The sequence below is a fragment of the Mus musculus genome, chromosome 15, assembly GCF_000001635.26.
Source record: "Mus musculus strain C57BL/6J chromosome 15, GRCm38.p6 C57BL/6J".
NCBI classification, from domain to species: domain Eukaryota; kingdom Metazoa; phylum Chordata; class Mammalia; order Rodentia; family Muridae; genus Mus; species Mus musculus.
Genome location: NC_000081.6, coordinates 54952910 through 54971005, shown reverse-complemented (window position 1 = coordinate 54971005; position 18096 = coordinate 54952910). Strand labels below are relative to the sequence as shown.

General features: G+C 42.9%; 1 long non-coding RNA gene across 1 annotated transcript; it reads right to left on the bottom strand.

Moving 5' to 3' along the window:
• Positions 1-300: 300 nt before the first annotated feature.
• Gm26684 (predicted gene, 26684) lies at positions 301-18058 on the bottom strand. Its single transcript, NR_155354.1, has 3 exons — positions 17962-18058; positions 16821-17416; positions 301-743 (listed from the first exon to the last, which is right to left on the bottom strand). It is a non-coding gene; the product is annotated as a predicted gene, 26684 (long non-coding RNA).
• Between the last annotated feature and the right edge of the window lie 38 nt (positions 18059-18096).

The window sequence follows — 18096 nt, the reverse complement described above, 5'->3', positions numbered from 1 at the left end:
ACAAACAAACAAACAAACAAGTCAGATAATGAGTGGCCATTTGTCTTTTTTTCTTTCAATATCGTCTTTTCAAAGTCCATTTGGCTGTCTGGCTTTTCTTCATCCCCAAGCTTATTGCTCATGTCTGCCATACCTTGGATGCTACACAGGCCTTCTAGTGCTTTTCTGGCTCCATTTTTCCCCTCTTCAGGCCTTCAGTCAAAATCCTAATCAATCAATCAATCAATCAATCCATTCTCTCTTGTTCAAGTTTCTTAGATGGAGAAATTCTAGAGAAAACTCACATCTGTTTAAAGCTTATTTTCCAAAATCAATAGAATAGAAAATTTATTTTTAAAGAAGTTAGACCTCATGGTGTCCCAAATCCCTGAAGAACGTTTATCAGCATGGTAAAACTTTGGGTATAACTAGAACAACATACTGAGAATTAACCTATATATTACTAGAAGCCTCCAGAAGGAGGCATAGCATCACTGAGGAAATGGCGCCCATGCCAGCAGTGGACAAAGTGGTCATCCATGTTTCTGCTTAATGCCATGGACATTGTGGGAAGTGCAGTGAAAAGGGACATTGTGGGAAGTGCAGCAAAAGGAAGTCCTGAATTTGTGTGCTCTGAGTTGGAGTTGTCCCTGTGATCATCCGTCAGGGTGAATGGGGCACATCAAAGTCACTGAGACATTTGTAGCGGCACCATGCTCCCCAATGTCAGACTCCTGTGCCTCTTTGCCTTTCGCTGAGCAGATCTGAGTGAAGAAAGAAAATAAAAACAGATTATAAACTGAAGATGAGAAAAGTAGGGAAGTAATTAAAAAACAGAAGAGAATTGAAACGAACATATATATCATGTTAACAATTTTTAATGGTAATAAAATAATCTTTCAAAAATATAATCATAAATTAAAGCCTGTCTTTCATACAATACAGAAAAAGTAGCTCTTGATATGTTGAAAAGAGACACTATAGACATTAAGTAGCTTAATTCACAGAATGATGAACAAAAGCATGAGTGGATTTAAAAAAAAATAATGGAGTGGGATCCAATGAGATGGGTGCCAAGCCTGACAACCTGCGTCCAGCCACTGGAACTCTTACGGTATGAGAAGGACGACTTATCAGAGGTGTCCTCTGATTTCCATATGCAGATAGTGGGAAGAATGCTCCTTTCCCACATACCTACACCGACAGACACACAGACAGACAGACAGACACATATAATAAAAAATTTGGCGTGGATGAAACTTCTATGAGCTAAAACCCATAGATCATGAACTAAATAGTGGTCGATATGTTCATTTTCTTAATACAAGGAGGAAAAGGATCCAAGAGTACAGAGGAATTGGCAAGGAAATTTTAAAGTTATTCTCAGAACGGGGGTGGGGAAGTGCGCATGGTTGATAAACATGCGAGCAGGCCATCTTCACGCAGTTAAAGAAATGCAAGGCAGGGAAAGTAGGGAGGTGAACAGTGCTTACTCTCAGATCAGCCAAGTTTCAAAAGCTCGATAACGAAATGTTGCAAAAGGTCTGTGGAGATGCGTGCAGTCATGCTGGGGTTGGAGTACAAGCAGATAGCAGTTTTTAATAGGGGAATTGGAAATAACACTCGGATTTTAAAAGTGCATAGTCTTTGATGAGTCTGGGTTTAGTAGTTTCTCTGGCAGGGACACGTCAAAATCAAAACAATAAACAAATGAGAAGAACCTAAAAAGGAATCTACCAGTGGAGGATCAGCAAAGCAGAAGATGAACAGTCTAGTGTGGGAGAACCATGCAACTGTTTAAAATAAGGGGGTGGGATTACATATGTAGAGATGGGAAGGTTTAATTTCAATATTAAGTCTTATTTTTTTTTTTGCCATAACCTGGTGAGATCTTGATAAACTAACCTAGACACTGTGCCAGCCCAGTTTCTCATTATGTCTCCTCTTTGTCTCTTCTGTAGCCAAACTTCACCCATTTTGCAAGCATATCCTGGCCTTGGAATATTTAATTTTCTACTTTAAAAACGTGTGTATGGGTGCTTTGCCTGCATGTATGTCTTGTGCCATGTATACGCCTGATGCCCACAGAGGCCCGAAGAGGTTGTCAGATCTTCAGAACTAAAGTTATGAATGGTTGTTAAGGTACCGTGTGGTTGCTGAGAATCAAAGAATAGCAAGTGTTCATAACTGCTAAGCTATATCTCTAGTCCCCTCACCTACTTCTTATGTGTGAAATGTCTTAGCCACTAGTGACTTCCCATAAAAATATGTTTCTGGGCTATGAAATTTGATCTGACTATTCTATCCCCCTTCTCTTTATGACACATTAATAGGAGGACTGGTTGTCATCTAATTCACTCCCAATCTAAGAGAGTCTAGATGATGTTAAGACCTCTATACTGAACCCTGATTTAATCTTAGGCAGTTAGGTACTAGGCCCATTGTGTATTGCCTATACCCTGGACACTGCTGTCTTGGGGTTCTATGTTTAGTGAGCATTTAGGCTCCAGAGTACTGAGGGTGAGAATATCCCACTCACAAGGAAGACAGGAGAGCTACTGCATACTTCTTTTGGCATCCTTGACATGAATACACTTCACAAAACTGACCCATTCAGCCAACAACCCCTCTTCAAAGGAAGTCTTGAAATCCTTGCTTTATAGATGAAGGAAACTGAGGCTCAAAGACACTCTGTGACTTCTTCACAATAAATGGTGTTTTGGACTCAACTTTGTGGCTTCCTGGCTCCAAAGACTGTGTCTGCTCCATGCTGGAATTTGTGCTTCTGAAAGGATGTGTTCAGGGAAAAGCAACAGTTAAAGGGGTCCGTCCGTAACCGGGTACGAGGCTGCAGGAGGGGACACGAAAGGGCCACATTGAGAGCTGGAAGGGAGGCAAAGAAGAGCCACGCCTGGGCCATGCCCATTCTATGTGGAATTCACATGTTCATCCTCTCCCAACAGACATCCTGGACTGGTCCAGGGCTTTCCTGACCTCATCTCTGTCCTTCCGAGGGATAGCTGAGGTGATTCTGTTTTCTGGAACATCAAAGGATAAATGATGATTAATTTTTGGCACACATGGAGGTTAGAAATGAAGCACGTGCCTGAGTGCTGTTCCTCACGTGTTTCTAATCAACCATCCAGATTTCACATGAATCTTTTATGGTTTCTTTGAATTATGAGTGAAATCGAAAGCCAAATGTAGCTTTGGACCACTCTGAGGTTGTTATAGTAGCCGTCTCTTTTTCTAAATCCCTTATCCACCCGGTGAAAATTATTATCGTAGTAAGACCTCTTAGTCATACTTTCCAGGGTGTTGACTTTCTCAGTTTGTCACATGGATAAATACCATGTTAGAGCAGTAGATTTGGGTGTGGCTTCACATTGGATTGTACAAAAGAGAAGCCATTAATGTTATGGGCATGGGTTACAGGCTGGAGACACCTACAGGAATTTCCAGGTTCTTGTTGCATTAAAAGAAAAATTGGTAGAAACAATAGCAGTGTATTAAGAAAGAGAAAGATCTGGGGTTATGTCTCAGCCAGTAACATAGCTGCCACCTGTGAGCATCAATGGCCAGCAGATGGAGAACTCCTAACCCTCCCTGGAGGATAAACATGAGGACCTGTGTTTGAACCCCAGCACATACGTAAAGAGCCAGGTGCAAGAATGCACATCTACAATCTAGTGCTGCGGTCTGGAGGAGGGTGGAGTGGTGAGACAGGCCGGCCCTGGAACTCATTAGCCAGATAGACTAGCTCAATTCAGAAGCTCTCGTTTCAGCGAGAGACCTTGTCTCTAAGCTAAGGTAGAGGGCCAGGAAGAAGGCTCAGTGGATATAGGGGCTTGCTGTGCAGCCCTAGCAATATGAGTTCAGCCCCCAGGATCCATATAGAATGAACCTCAAAAAGTTGTTTTTTGACCTCTACATACATGTCATGGTGTGTGTACCTATATGTATACGTGTGTATACACAAACATAATAATAAATTTTTAAAAATTAACCATGTAAAAAGTAGAGAATGATTGAGAAAGACACCCAATTTGTCCTCTAAATACATAGAGTCACATAACCACACAAACACACACCTCCCACACACTAATAATAATGGTAATCAATAATGATGAAATAAAAGTAGAAACAAACAAACAAACAACAAACAAACAAACAAACAAACAAAAAACCAACAGAATCGTGCTCCTGAGAACAGAAGAGGCTTGAGGGTCTGGGAAAAGTTAGAAGCTCAAACGTACTGATTATGAGAGTTGGTAAAACTTATTAAGCCATTTTTTCATAGCACCCGAATTCTCTTATATTTGTAAATGGTGGACCTTCCTTTTCCATGAGCTCTCCTTACATGTAGCCCTGGCAAGTGTGGATGTCAGGAGTGTGCTATGCCAGACGCATGTGCTCATGTTTGTGTCTCTTCATTTATTAAATAATGGTAAATACAATAAGGTTCACGGGGTGAAGGTGTTTTGATCATAACAATTTGTCCGATAATCCTGCCTACTTTGTTAATGAGACTGAGGCAAATCCAAGTTTCTTATTACAACCTCAGTTACTCATACTGACTCGAGTACCACACACGGTGCATCTATCTATGTTTGCGTTTATGGGCTTACAAAATAAATACAAGTTAGAGCCTACAGCAGAGTTCAAAAGGTTTCAGAAGTGGGCTGGTAGAAATGCAATGAAGTCTGTATTTGGTAACAAAACTAAAGCAGCTAGAGGGGAAGAAGCAACTGCTATAGAGATCCAGCCAGGAAAAGGTCAGGGTTTTGAGAGATGTAGCCAGCTGCAGAGGTGAACGGACAGAGCTAGATCCAGAGCAAAACCGGCAGGTGCAATTCCAGATGGGCAAACAGGTGGCCAGGGAGATGACGTCCGCGTAACCTGCCCTGTACCAAGTGCAGGGGATTGAGCTGAGCTGAATAAGTAACCAGCCTTCCTCCATGATTTCTGCTTCAGTTCCTACTGGGGTCCCTGCCCTGATGGACTCTGATGACCTGGATGTGAAAGCTAAACAGGGAAGTGAATGAACAACAACAACAACAACAATTGAGAGCAGAGGCGCAGAACAAAGAATTGGACCAGGGAGACATGGGTAGTGGTAGTGGGTAGTGGTAGAAATAGGGAAATTATATGAAACGGAGAAACTGGCCAGAGAGTTGGGCAAACAGCACTGGACCAGGAAAGCCATGTGCCTCTATGAATCATTTGCATACCGCTTACACTTTCTTATGTATAGCTTTTCTCTCAGGTGCTCCACCCCCTTACCCATATCCTTGCTGAGGGGGAGGGGCTTCCAGTCTTTGTCTCTATTGGTGTTTTTCATACGCTGATCCGGATGTTTCTCTCTCTTTTCCTACATTCATAGTACAAATTAGGTTGATTGATATTATATAACTGGGTCGCACTGAGGTGCCAGAGAGGTTGCTCAGTGGTTTGGACCATGCGTTGCTGTTACAGAGGACTCGGGTCTGTTCTCTAGAACCCACATTGGATGGCTCTGCAACTCTTGTGCTCTCTTCTGGCCTCCATGGTCACCTACATTCAGGAGTGCATAGCCACCTATACACACACACATAATTAAGAATAAAAATGTTAATAATATACTGAATCTTGATTCAGTCCCAGGGAAAACTGAACCTCTGTATACAAGGCATCTTGCCAGTGGATAGAGAACAGTTGTTATTACACTTATTTATTATGAAAGTCCACAAATTAAACTGAATGAATCTCAAAGGAGCCCATTGGCTTCTCTCACTCATGATCTGGGGTAGTGGGACACCCCCCCCCCCCGCCCCAGTTCCAGTGGCTTAATCTCTGAGGTTACCTTCCTTTCTTCTCTCTGTAGTGATGTCCTTCTGGTCTTAAACTCGAAATAGGTTTGACCTTCCAAATATTTCTTTATTCTGCAAATTCACGGTCTGTACTGACCTTTTGTATTCTGGCCTTTATCATCTCCTGCTTGGACCTTTCCAGAAGATTTTCTTATAGTTCCATGGCCTCTGCAGACTCAAGCACTCACATCTCTACCTTATCATAGAGACTGGGGAAAAAAACCCAACAACCAAGATAAATTCTAAACTCAGTAAGACAATCGATGCTGTCCACTGTGTAGTCTTGGTTGGCATGTTTGAAGAAGGTGGGCAGACCTGTGGCTGAAAATACTGTGGAAAGACCAGCTTCTTTTTATTACAGACAGCAAAAGCAAATACAAGAAAGCTGACATTTTTAGTTTATGTAACCTAAATGGTTTGTTGTTGTAGTTGTTACTGTTACTTTTTACCATGACAAATGACCAGTTCCTAGAAATCTATCAGTGTATTCTAGGAAAGCAGATGTTCTACTGGAAACACACAGCAGTAGGCACTCAGAAACGCAGGCTTTATTTCTTAACGTATCTATTTGTCCATCCATTTACTCATTTGGTTCTTTGATCACCGGGTTACCTATTAAATATCTAGACAAAGAGTTTACAAAGTAACTCAATACAACCCCTGCTCTCAAGGGCAGACAATAAGAGGCTACACTAAGACTCCAGAAAAGGAGCTCCGCTCTAAAAAGCACGCCCTGGTTTTTAAACCTAACCTAAGCCAATGCAAGAGGGTAGGGGAAGCTGGGTTTGAAGCGTCCAGACCTGGATGCGTAAGTTACCATGATGAAAAGAGGGAAGAAGTTCCAGCAGAAGGAAGCAAGTCAGGAGGTCTCAAGGGAGACAGGACTTCTGTGATGCTAACATGGCGGGTTTCTGATGCTGACTTTAAGACGAGCCAGGGATATCATTAGCTATAAAGTTCAGCAAGAGGGAATAAATGCTCATTTTGGGTGGCTCTAGCACTCACAGGGTCTTAAACAAAAAAGTGCATGGTTTCCGGAGCTTCTGCTTGGGCCCTGGCAGAGCTGATCCGCCATCAGCTCTTGTCTGTGTGCAGCCATCTTGAGCAGGTCACTGCTAATCTCTTCTGAGAAACTGAGGCCTTGTCTTCAGGACAATGAGAAATCCTGCAGGGCAGGAAGCAGTAAATTAGGTGGAGGATCAGGATTCTAGGGAGATCTTTCTGACCCCTGGAAGAAAGGGAGGGTTGTCATAGGCTCACACTAGATTTGAGGAGAGCGATTAGGAGACATGGTCAATGGTTCACATGAGAGAGGAGAGTAAGGCCAAGAAAACGTGGTGAGGGACATTTATCAGAGTTAGTAACACAATGGATGATTAAGGGAAAGTATTAGCAGCTTTTAAGGAGCAAAGGAAGAGTTACAGTCTAGCTGAAAGCCTGCTTTCCTAAAGGCTGCCCAAAGCAACAATGTGTTCAGTGGGTTGTGATTTTGGCTCAGTGAGGAAATAGCTGCTTTCTATTCCTAACAGTTTCACTGAGGTAGGACCATCACACAGAGCTCCACATTCTTACTGTGCAGTTTGTTGTCTTTGGAGATACACAAACACCTGTGACACTATCACCACAGTGAAGATGCCAAACGCCTGCATCACCTCAGGAAGGGAAACCAGACTTTTAAGAACCTAAGTTTCACAAAGGACACAAAGAAACATTGGGGCATGTCTGTACTGCACCTGGTAGAGGTGAGTGTCCCCTGCTTCATTTTCTTGTGCAAGCCTCACCTGAGCCCGATGAGGACATTCATGTTTGTGACAGCTTGTTCCACTCTTCCTCCCACTGGGGACATCTTCATGAGGTGATAGAAGAATCTCATTCATTAGCCTGAGCAGCAATTCAAACTTTCAACGTTGTGCAACCCTATTGAGTTAAACTTTTACAAGTCCTTTGTCAGCCCAGCGTGGGCGAGACATGAACCAGCCGGGCTGGGGTGAGAGAGGTGCGGAGGGTGAGACGTGTGGTGCTAGTCACTTTGCAAATGTGGATGGCTGTGAACGTCTTCGACCGCTAACTTGTGGGTGCTTTATGGTTGTTGTTAAAAATCTGTAATCATTTAGATTCTCTCTGGCTTTATAGTCAAGTTTAAATTATTGTGGATGGCTTTTATTTGGTAGGTTTTGTTTGTTTTTGAGACAGGGTCTCACTGTTGTAGACCAGGCTACAGAGATCACAGAACTCACAGAGATCTCCCTACCAGTCTCGGCTTCTCTATGGTTGGGAATAAAGGAGTGTACCACCACATCCAGCTAAACCCAGGGTATTTTTAACAGAAAGAAGGATCCTTGACATAGTGGAACAAGATCTGTCACCAGGGTGTTCCTTACCCAGGCACTGGAACTCTCTGTGTGATGTTTCTTTCCCCACGTCTCTTTTCATTCTCTCAAAATTCCTTTCAGAGTTTAATCCTCCATTTCTGTGAAATGTTTGTATTTAACAGGGTTGGCACACACACTAGCATCTCAATAAATATCTGTCAAACAGACTAATGAGCATTTTGAGCCTGACTCCAGGGTAAGAAGATAAATGTGGCAGGCTTATCTTCTGTAGCTGCTTGTGATGTAGCATCAGTGACAGGGAGCTGCTGACTAAAGCCCATGCTTAGGGCTCCTACCTGGAGCTGCTGAGGAGACAGCGCAAGAAGTGGGGCTGGGGAAGAGCTGAATCTGAGCAGTGTCCAATACTCAGGAAAGACAATGCAGAGGAAGCTGGAAGGGGACCCATAGTTTCATGTCCCCTTCTATAGGCTGGCATGTAAGAGGCCAGCTACCCTCTGACTCCAACTTTCTGGATAATTGGCTGATTTGCTGGTGACAACATCAACCTAAGTCTTTGGCCACTCACAGTTGTGTGTGATGCAGAGAGATGGTTTTATCCTAATGTTGCCTTTGTCTGTCCGGAGAGTGATAATCACACAAAGATTGATTTTTGACATATTTTTAGCAGATATTCTGGGGAAGGCTAAGCAGATGGTGTCATACACGGGTCTGGTTCCTAGGGATGGTAACAGGAGAGCAAGGGCACTATACAAGAGGACTGTGGGGGAACAGGTATGATGCAAAGTCCAGTAAGCCATTTTACTCTTTCTGCTTCGGGGACTGAGGAATATGGAGAAACTCTGCTCCTTCCATCACATTTAAACTCTGGACATGGAGCTAAAACATTTTGACTTTCCATTAAGTTTGCTTGCTTATTTTGTTTTGTTTTGTTTTTGAGACAAGGTCTCACCATATAGCCCTGGCTCGTGTAGAACTGGTCTCAAATGCATAGAGATCTGTCTGTGTCTTTCCCCTGAGTGTTGGAATTAAAGATATGCATCACCTCACCCAGTTAGTAAGTTATTTTTAGGTTTCAGATGAATCAGCTCAAGATTTATAATGTCTATTAAAATACAGCGTGAAAATTTCACAGTGATAATAGTTGATAACGTTCATAACTGCGTCACTGTCCCCTTTCCACGTTGCATCATGCATAGGACAATATGTAAAGAGCTGTGGCCAATCAACAAGAAGCAAAAGCACGTACCAAGTATTTACAATGTTCCAAGTCTGTACTACGCACCTCACACAGCCTCTTACTTCACTGTAATGACTTTTCAGTTCTCTGATGAGGTGGCCAGAGGGCAGGAATTATTTTTATAATCTTTGTGTAGATGGAGAAGTGACACATGAAGATCAGCAACTGCTGTCTGGTTAAGTTAGAGTTTGACCGAGGAACTTTGATTTAGAGTGCGTCCTGGTGGCCTAAGAGATCCTGCACAAGTAGCCGTGCTGAAACAGGGCTGGTGAGTGAGGTAGTTTCCCTCAATTGGATTCCATTTCTTTCTTCTGTTCTGAGGTGATAGATACAGCTAACCCTCTTAGCTGCTTCATCCTCACTGTCATCCTAGGGCTCAGGAATTTGGACAATTTCCCAGGCTGCAGTGGATTCTGTCTAAGAAGTACTGCCTTCATTTACCTTCCAATATCTCTACAAGGGTCCAAATTCTTTCACATACCTCCCACATAAAATGGAAGTTTAAAGACAAATGCATGTTCAAAGGTGTCAGCAGATGCCGATCACAGACAACGAGTCATTGGGTGGTTCTAGTCATAGGATATGGCTAGATCATACAAACCTGCAGACACAGAACAGTCTCTACCTGTGGTTGCCCAGAACCAGGAGTCTGGGTGACATGAAGAATGACAGATAAGGAATATGGTATTTGTTTTTGGTGTGATGAAATGTTCTGTAATCAATCCTGATGTGGGTTGTGCACCTATTTAAACATTCCCAAGTCATTGACATGCACAGTTTAAATCAGTGAATTGCATATCAAGAGTACACCCCAATAAAGTTTTAAAAATCAAATAAAAACTAAAAACTAAAGCAGACCATCTCTCTAAAAAGATCATTTAGAACATTGCTTTATTAATTTATTAATTCAATTTTCTGGCTGGGCGGTCAGTTGGCCATGAGATACAATGGAGGAATTGCTCAGTCAGGAACCATCAGGACTCAGGAGGAGAAAAAAGCCAGTGGGGTATGCTGTGTGCAAGCAGAGAATGGGCTGGGCCCCAGCCTAGCAGAGGAGGCTGTTTTGAGCCCAAACTCATGGGAGTTGAGTGGGGAAAGGCCCTAGACCAGTGATTCTCAACTTGTGGGTCCCAAATCCCAAAGACCATTGGAAAACACAGATATTTATATTTGGATTCATAGCAGTAAATTAGAGTTATGAAGTAGCAAAATGGAGATAGGTTTATGGATGAGGGTCACTACAATATGGGGAGCTGTATTAAATGGTTGCAGCATTGGGGAGATTGGGAACCATCCATGAGGTAGTTGAGCCAGATATGAGTGTTGGGGATGGGGATAAGAGCCGGTGAAAACTTAGAGAAATGAGAAAACAGGTCTTCATCTGCATGCTGGGAAGGTCCATCATGTGTGGCAGGACCAAGAAGAAAACGATTGAGAATTAAGTAGACACTGGGGATATTACTTATTTCTCTTTGGGGCTGAGCTCTGTGTCATGAAGAGATGAGGTGAATCATTTTCAAGCATAGCTTTTAGAACCACCCGGAATTTAACCCATAGATAACTGTCCTTGGTGTTTTTGGTATCAGGATTTGTTTATTTGGGTTTTTTTTTCCATTTTTAGAATAACCAATGCCTATGGTTATTTTAGAAACTGATCTATCTATTTAGCAAGCATTTTCCTCCCACTCAGGCATCACAGTATCTTCTTAGGTGCTGTCATTTGGTATATGCTTAGCTGCCTGCTTAGCCTTTTTTGACTCATTGGCAGCCATGTAAGCTTGGTCTCACGGTACTTTTCTAATGTACAATTTTTGATTCCTTTTGGCTGTACTCTCAGCCAGAGATGCTTCAGTGGAGAGATGCTTCAGTGGTCCATTGAAATTTAAACATGTTGGGTTCTTTTCTTTTGGATTTCTTCCATCTGTCCTGTGTGTGTGTGTGTGTGTGTGTGTGTGTGTGTGTGTGTGTGTGTGTGTGTGTTTTCTCTTCTCTAGAGATGAGTCCAGGAATCTGTTGAAGATTCCTCTTGGAAAGGAAGATAGACTTACATTTTCCATTAAGAAACAAATTTTAAAGAGCAAAAATGGTTCTCAACTTTAAGGGTATATAATCAACAATGCTTTCTAAACTTGCATGGCACCACACACCTGTAATCCCAGCAGCCAGGAGGTAGAGGTAGGAGAACAAGAAGTTCAAGAACATCCTTGGCAACATTTTTAGTTTGAGGTCAGCCCGGGCCACAAGTGACTCTGACTCTAAAAACCTACAAGGAAAATCATGGGAACTGAGGATATGATATAGTACTGAACAGGACAAGGGTCTCAGATTCCATTAGGTTCAGATTAGAGGAAACAACAGAAAGTGAGCAAGGCCCAAGAACAGAGAGACTCTCATCATGGCATGGGAACAGGTGATCTGAAAACAACAATAAAGGTGAACCAATATCCAGTCACAAAGCTCCCTAGATGGGCTGTGTAGGCAAAGTCTCTTTGAGGAGGTGACAACAAGCTCTGAAGCCTGAGGAAGAACTGGCCTTGGAATTCTCTTCGTGTGTGTGTGTGTGTGTGTGTGTGTGTGTGTGTGTGTGTGTGTTGTGTGTTTGTGGACCCCTTTCTTCCTGTGTGTGTGAGAGAGGTGTGTGCATGTTCCTAGCAGCATGTGTTCACACTCATACATGCATGCATTGTTGTTGTTTCAAGGACGAGATAGTGGGAACAATAGAAGATAAGTAAGAAGCTCCTCAATGACATGGGGTTCAAGTGGAAGTTTCAGGAGATGTCATGTGATGCAGACTCACCTGGTGTTTTGCTGAGGCAAGCCTGATGGGAGGACACGTGATGTTTGGAGAGAGTATATGGATACTCAATGGATAGTGATGGGGCGCTTGCATATCTAGCCTTGCAACACTTTGTTGGTCTTGAGTCTTTGATGATCTTCACTTCCTTGAGACAGGCAAGTTGAGAGACCTTTTCCTGGTGTCCTGGTTGTTCCCACCGAATTGTGGCGACTCAGCAGAGGCCTGGTGGTTTCTGCTGGATCGTGCCACCGATACTGATTCATGTTTGCTATCCTGACACTACTGAAGTGGACTACTGGTGTCTTGACAAACGGAGATTGGAATCACTCCAAAGAATAACTTCTAAACAGATCTGCTTCTCCCTGTCCTGTTTATCATCCTTTCTCCCCTACCTTTGGATGGTGGGCTATAAGAGGGGGTTGAAGCATTGAAAACCCTTGTTAAAACTACGGTTTTAAAAAGTCTAGGGCTGGACAGATGGCTTAGCGGTTAAGGGCATTGACTGCTCTTCCAGAGGTCCTGAGTTCAATTCCCAGCAACCACATTCTGGCTCACAATCATCTGTAATGTGATCTGATGCCTTCTTCTGGTGTGTCTGAAGAGAGCAATGGTGTACTCATATACAATAAATAAATAAATAAATAAGTCTTTTTTAAAAAATTGGACATAGTACTACCTGAGGACACAGCTATGCCACTCCTGGGCATATACCCAAAAGACGTTCCAACTGGTAATAAGAACACATGATCCACTATGTTCATAGCAGCCTTATTTATAATAGCCAGAAGCTGGAAAGAACCCAGATGTTCCTCACCAGAAGAATGGATACAGAAAATGTGGTACATTTACACAATGGAGTACTATTCAGCTATTAAAAACAATGAATTGGGCCCGGTAGTGGTGGTGCATGCCTTTAATCCCAGCACTTGGGAGGCAGAGGCAGGTGGATTTCTGAGTTTGAGGCCAGCCTGATCTACAGAGTGAGTTCCAGGACAGCCAGGGCTACAGAGAGAAACCCAGTCTCAAAAAACTCAAAAAACAAAACAAACAAAACAACAACAACAACAACAAAAACACACAAAAAACCCAACAACACAAAACCCAAAAAAACAAAACAAACCAAAAAAACAAACCAAAAACCAAAAGCCAAAAAAAAAAAAAAAACAAATGAATTTATGAAATTCTCAGACAAATGGATGGATCTAGAGGATATCATCCTAAGTGAGGTAACCCAATCACAAAAGAACTCACATGATATGTACTCACTGATAAGTGAGTATTTGCCCAGAAACTTAGAATACCCAAGATAGAATTTGCAAAACTCATGAAACTCAAGAAGAAGGAAGACCAAAGTGTGGATACTTCAATCCTTCTTAGAAAGGGGAACAAAATACCCATGGAAGGATTTAGAGAGGCAAGGTTTGAAGGTGAGACCGAAGGAAGGACCATCCAGAGACTGCCCCCCCCCCACCCCCGGAATCCATCCCATAAACAACCACCAAACCCAGACATTATTGCATGTATCAACAAGATTTTGCTGACAGGACCCTGATATAGCTGTCTTCTGTGAGGCTATGCCAGTGCCTGGCAAATACAGAGGTGGATGCTCACAGTCATCTATTGGATGGAACACAGGGTCCCCAATGAAGGAGCTAGAGAAAGTACCCAAGGAGCTGAAGGGGTCTGCAGCCCTGTAGGAGGAACAACAATATGAACTAACCAATACCCCCAGAGCTCGTGTCACTAGCTGCATATGTAGCGGAAGATGGCCTAGTTGGTCATCAATGGGAGGAGAGTCCCTTGGTTTTGCGAAGATTCTATGCCCCAGTATAGGGGAATGTCAGGGCCAGGAAGTGGGAGTGGGTGGGTTGGGGAGCAGGTGGAGGGGGGAGGGTATAGGGGACTTCTAGAGAGGAAACTAGGAAAGGGGATAGCATTTGAAATGTAAATGAAGAAAACATCTAATAAAAACAATTAATTAAAAAAATTGGACATAGTACTACCTGAGGACCCAGCTATACCACTTCTGGGTATATAATCCAGAAGATGTTTCAACATGTATAAGAACACATGCTCTACTATGTTCACTTATTTATAATAGCCAGAAGCTGGAAAGGACCCAGATGTCCCTCAACAGAGGAATGGATACAGAAAATGTGGTACATTTACACAATGGAATACTACTCAGCTATTAAAAACAATGACTTCATGAAATTCGTTAGCAAATGGATGGAACTTGAAAATATCATCCTGAGAGAGGTAACTCAGTCACAAAAGAACACTCATGGTATGCATTCATTGATAAGTGGATATTAGCCCAAAAGTTCAGAATACCCAAGATACAATTCACAGACCATATGAAGCCCAAGAAGAAGAAAGACCAAAGTGTAGATGCTTCAGTGCTTCTTAGAAGGGGAACAAAATACTCACAGGAGGAAATATGGAGGCAAAATGTGTAGCAGAGACTGACAGAAAGGCCATCCAGAGACTGCCCCACCTGGGAATCCATCCCATATACAGTTGCCAAGCCTGAATGCTATGTGGATGCTGGGAAGTGCTTGCTGATGGAAGCCTGTCTCCTGAGAGGCTCTGCCAGAGCCTGACAAATACAGAGGTGGATGCTCGAAGCCACCATTGGACTGAGCCCGAAGTCCCCGAGGAGGAGTTGGAGAAGGCACTGAAGGGTCTTTGCAGCCCCATGCAGGGAGCAACAGTGTCAACAGGCTAGGCCTTCTGGAACTCCTGGGGACTGGACCACCAACCAAAGAGTACATGGAGGGACCCATGGCTCTGGCCACATATGTGGCAGAGGATGGCCTTGTTGGACATCAGTGGGAGAAGTGGCCCTTGAGCCTGAGGGTTTTTGATGCCCCAGTATAGCGGAATGCCAGGGCAGGAAGACAGGAGTAGGTGGCTAGGGGAGCACGAGATAGGGAGTTTCTGAAGAAGAGCCCTGGAAAGGGGAAAACATTTGAAATGTAAATAAAGAAAATATCCAATTTTTTTGGAAAAGAAAACAAACAAAAGACAAAAAAATTCTGAAGATGAACTGTCAGGTTTAGAAACACATATCTAATTTTATAATAAGACTATATTAATGAAATCTGACTTGAAAATAAAAAAAGTGACAACAAAAAATATATTGACTTGTTTGCTCAATATTATAGAAAAACTCGAGTCAGAATTCCTACACCTACGTCACTGAGAAAGACACTTTATTTAGTAGAGTATGTGATTTGTCTGTGTGCTTTCTGTCTGCAGTGAGCATAGGTTGAGTAAGTATTTGGTTTCAATTAGTTTTCCCCACTTTTTTCTACTCAATGTCTTTACATTATTTATTATATTGCTAGATTCAAATTTTTACTTTGTATTATATTTAGATTTTTATTTCATTACAACATAGTCAATTTAATTTTATTTATAACTTTGCATATAAAATACTAGTATGTTTCTTTCTTTTTAAAAATAATCCAGGCCTACATGGGGCAAATGATATGAAAAGGACAACAAATTATGAAAAAAGAGTCCAGTACATGTACAGTGCTTGAATGTGCTTCTTTCTGTGGAGTGATAGTGTATTGATTCCTGTATGTTCAGCATCAAGAATACTGAGTTGCATTTAATGGTCGTGTTATCAATGTAATCAATAGAGGAGAAATTGAAAGGGAGGGGTTGCCGAATGTTTCTGAGAAAATGAGCAATGAGTTCACAAATACAAGAGAGGCACCTCTGAGCCACAGAGAAGGTGAGAACAGAGCAGGTACAAGAAGAACATCTCCTTCAAATAGCTCTGGACTTTGCTGGAGAAGTGGAGGCTTTTTCACGAAAGATGGCTAGATGCAAATGGCTCCAACTTGCAAGGCCTGCAGTAGGTTTGCACACCCAGACAAGGTTGGATACCATGTAACCATGGCAGTGGCAACAGCCCTGGCTGTGGGATAGTATAGATGTCTAGCAGTTAGCATCCCAGGTGGGTGGCTCACAGGGGCCTGGGGTGGGTGGGTAGCTTGAGGAAAGGGACAAACTGACAAGGAAGTCAAGAGGGGGCTCAATGATAAGGAGAGAAGGGAGAGAGGCCACAAATATCCAATGAGCCCAGAGCTAGAAGACGGGGGAGAAAGGGTGGGGAGATTTCCTAGTTCCTCTGTAGTCATGCACTATGCAAACCAGAAAGCTTTACAATGCAACAGTAGCCACTTGCCATTTTGTAGACTCTCCCTGAAGAAAGGCTAAGGGTTTTACTTACACCATTTCATTTTACCCTCATGGCATACTCCATGATCCCTTCTTATTGGTGGGGGGGGGGGGGGGGGCGGGGGACACACTTGAGGCTTGCTGAAGTTAAACACATTGCTTACATTTTTCTGACTAGAAAAAAAAAGAGGAAGAAGAAGAAGAAGAAGAAGAAGAAGAAGAAGAAGAAGAAGAAGAAGAAGAAGAAGAAGAAGAAGAAGAAGAAGAAAGCAACTGCATGTAGCCAGTCAAGCTTAAGCCTCACACTGATATAAATATTATTCTGGTTGTATAACAACATTTGACTCCTGCATCCTTTTCTTGTGGGCTGATAACCCGGGGCTAGTTCTGTCAACTCATTGGCCTTGCGGGATGAAGTCCAAGTTTCCTACCGTGACTCACGAGGCGGGTCAGAGTCCAAACCCACACTCTCTTCTGTGGACACAGGCTCCCACACCAAGCGCTCCTGCTGGGTTCAACTGTTTTCAGTTCTCTGAGTGCAGCAGGGCAGCTTTTGTGTTCAGGGCTGTCTGGGGGGTGGGGGTGGCATGTCTTTCCTCCTTTTCTCTTCCTGCCTAACTCCTTCAAGTCCTTCAAAGCTGAGGGTCACTATCACTTGAGTCCTTCTCCAAGCCGATGAAAACGAGAACATGGGGGCATCTCGTCTTTGCAGATCTTTATGGCACTTCTGATGGCACTGAACCGTGTGGAGCTGCTGAATGCTTGACCAGGGCTCCTTCCACAAGTCCATAGTTCCTGCCCGTCTGGGTTCATGTTTCTTGTTTGTTTTTGAGACAAGGTCTCACTCTGTAACCCAGACTGGCCTCAAACTAGTGGCAATCTTCCATGCCTGGCTAAATGAGGAATTGGACCTTTTATTTCTTCCGTTACTTGGAACTACTTGCAATTGAGCCTTCCCATGTTCCCATGTGTGATGCAAGCCCTCTGTCGTCGATCTCTCTCTCCGGACCTTATCATCTTGAAGGACCTAGGGAAAAAAAGAAAGACAATGGTTCTGATAGTGTTGGTGATAGCTAGACCTTGGTTTCACCCTTATACCTCTGAAGCCAGATCTTATTCTTAGAGCATGTTTTCAGTCTCTGGTAAAGAGCAACACACACACACGAAGTTCTAAATGTAGTCCATAAATTCAAGATATTTGTGGCTATCAATGACCCATTTGCCTATCTATTAAAAAAAGTTCTAATATTTTTATAACTACCAAATTGAAGCAATTACACAGTTGCTTTATATTAGTTGTAATATCATTCAGTTTAGACTAGTTATTCAGAGCAGAGACCAAGATTTTGCCCTCTGGTTAGAAGATTGAACACATGTCTCTTGCTTCTATTTCTTAGTAGGTAAAATAGCAGCAAGAAGCAGAGACCCATACGTCCCGGGGGGGCTGGGGGTGGGGTATGATTGTCAAAATCCCTTTAAACATTGTGACATATTCAAGGGGTGGAAATATGGTGGTCATATCCCCCAGGGTGCTGCAGAAACTTTCTAGAATGCACACCGTGCTAGGTTCACCTGCAAATGCTAGTCTAGAGATCCCCCGACATCACAACAGGAAAGTCCTGCCGCAGGCTCTTCAGGAAACAGGAACGAATCCTAGAGAAAGAAGGGGAAATGCACACCAAACTTCACAGGCTCTGCTTGAAAGAT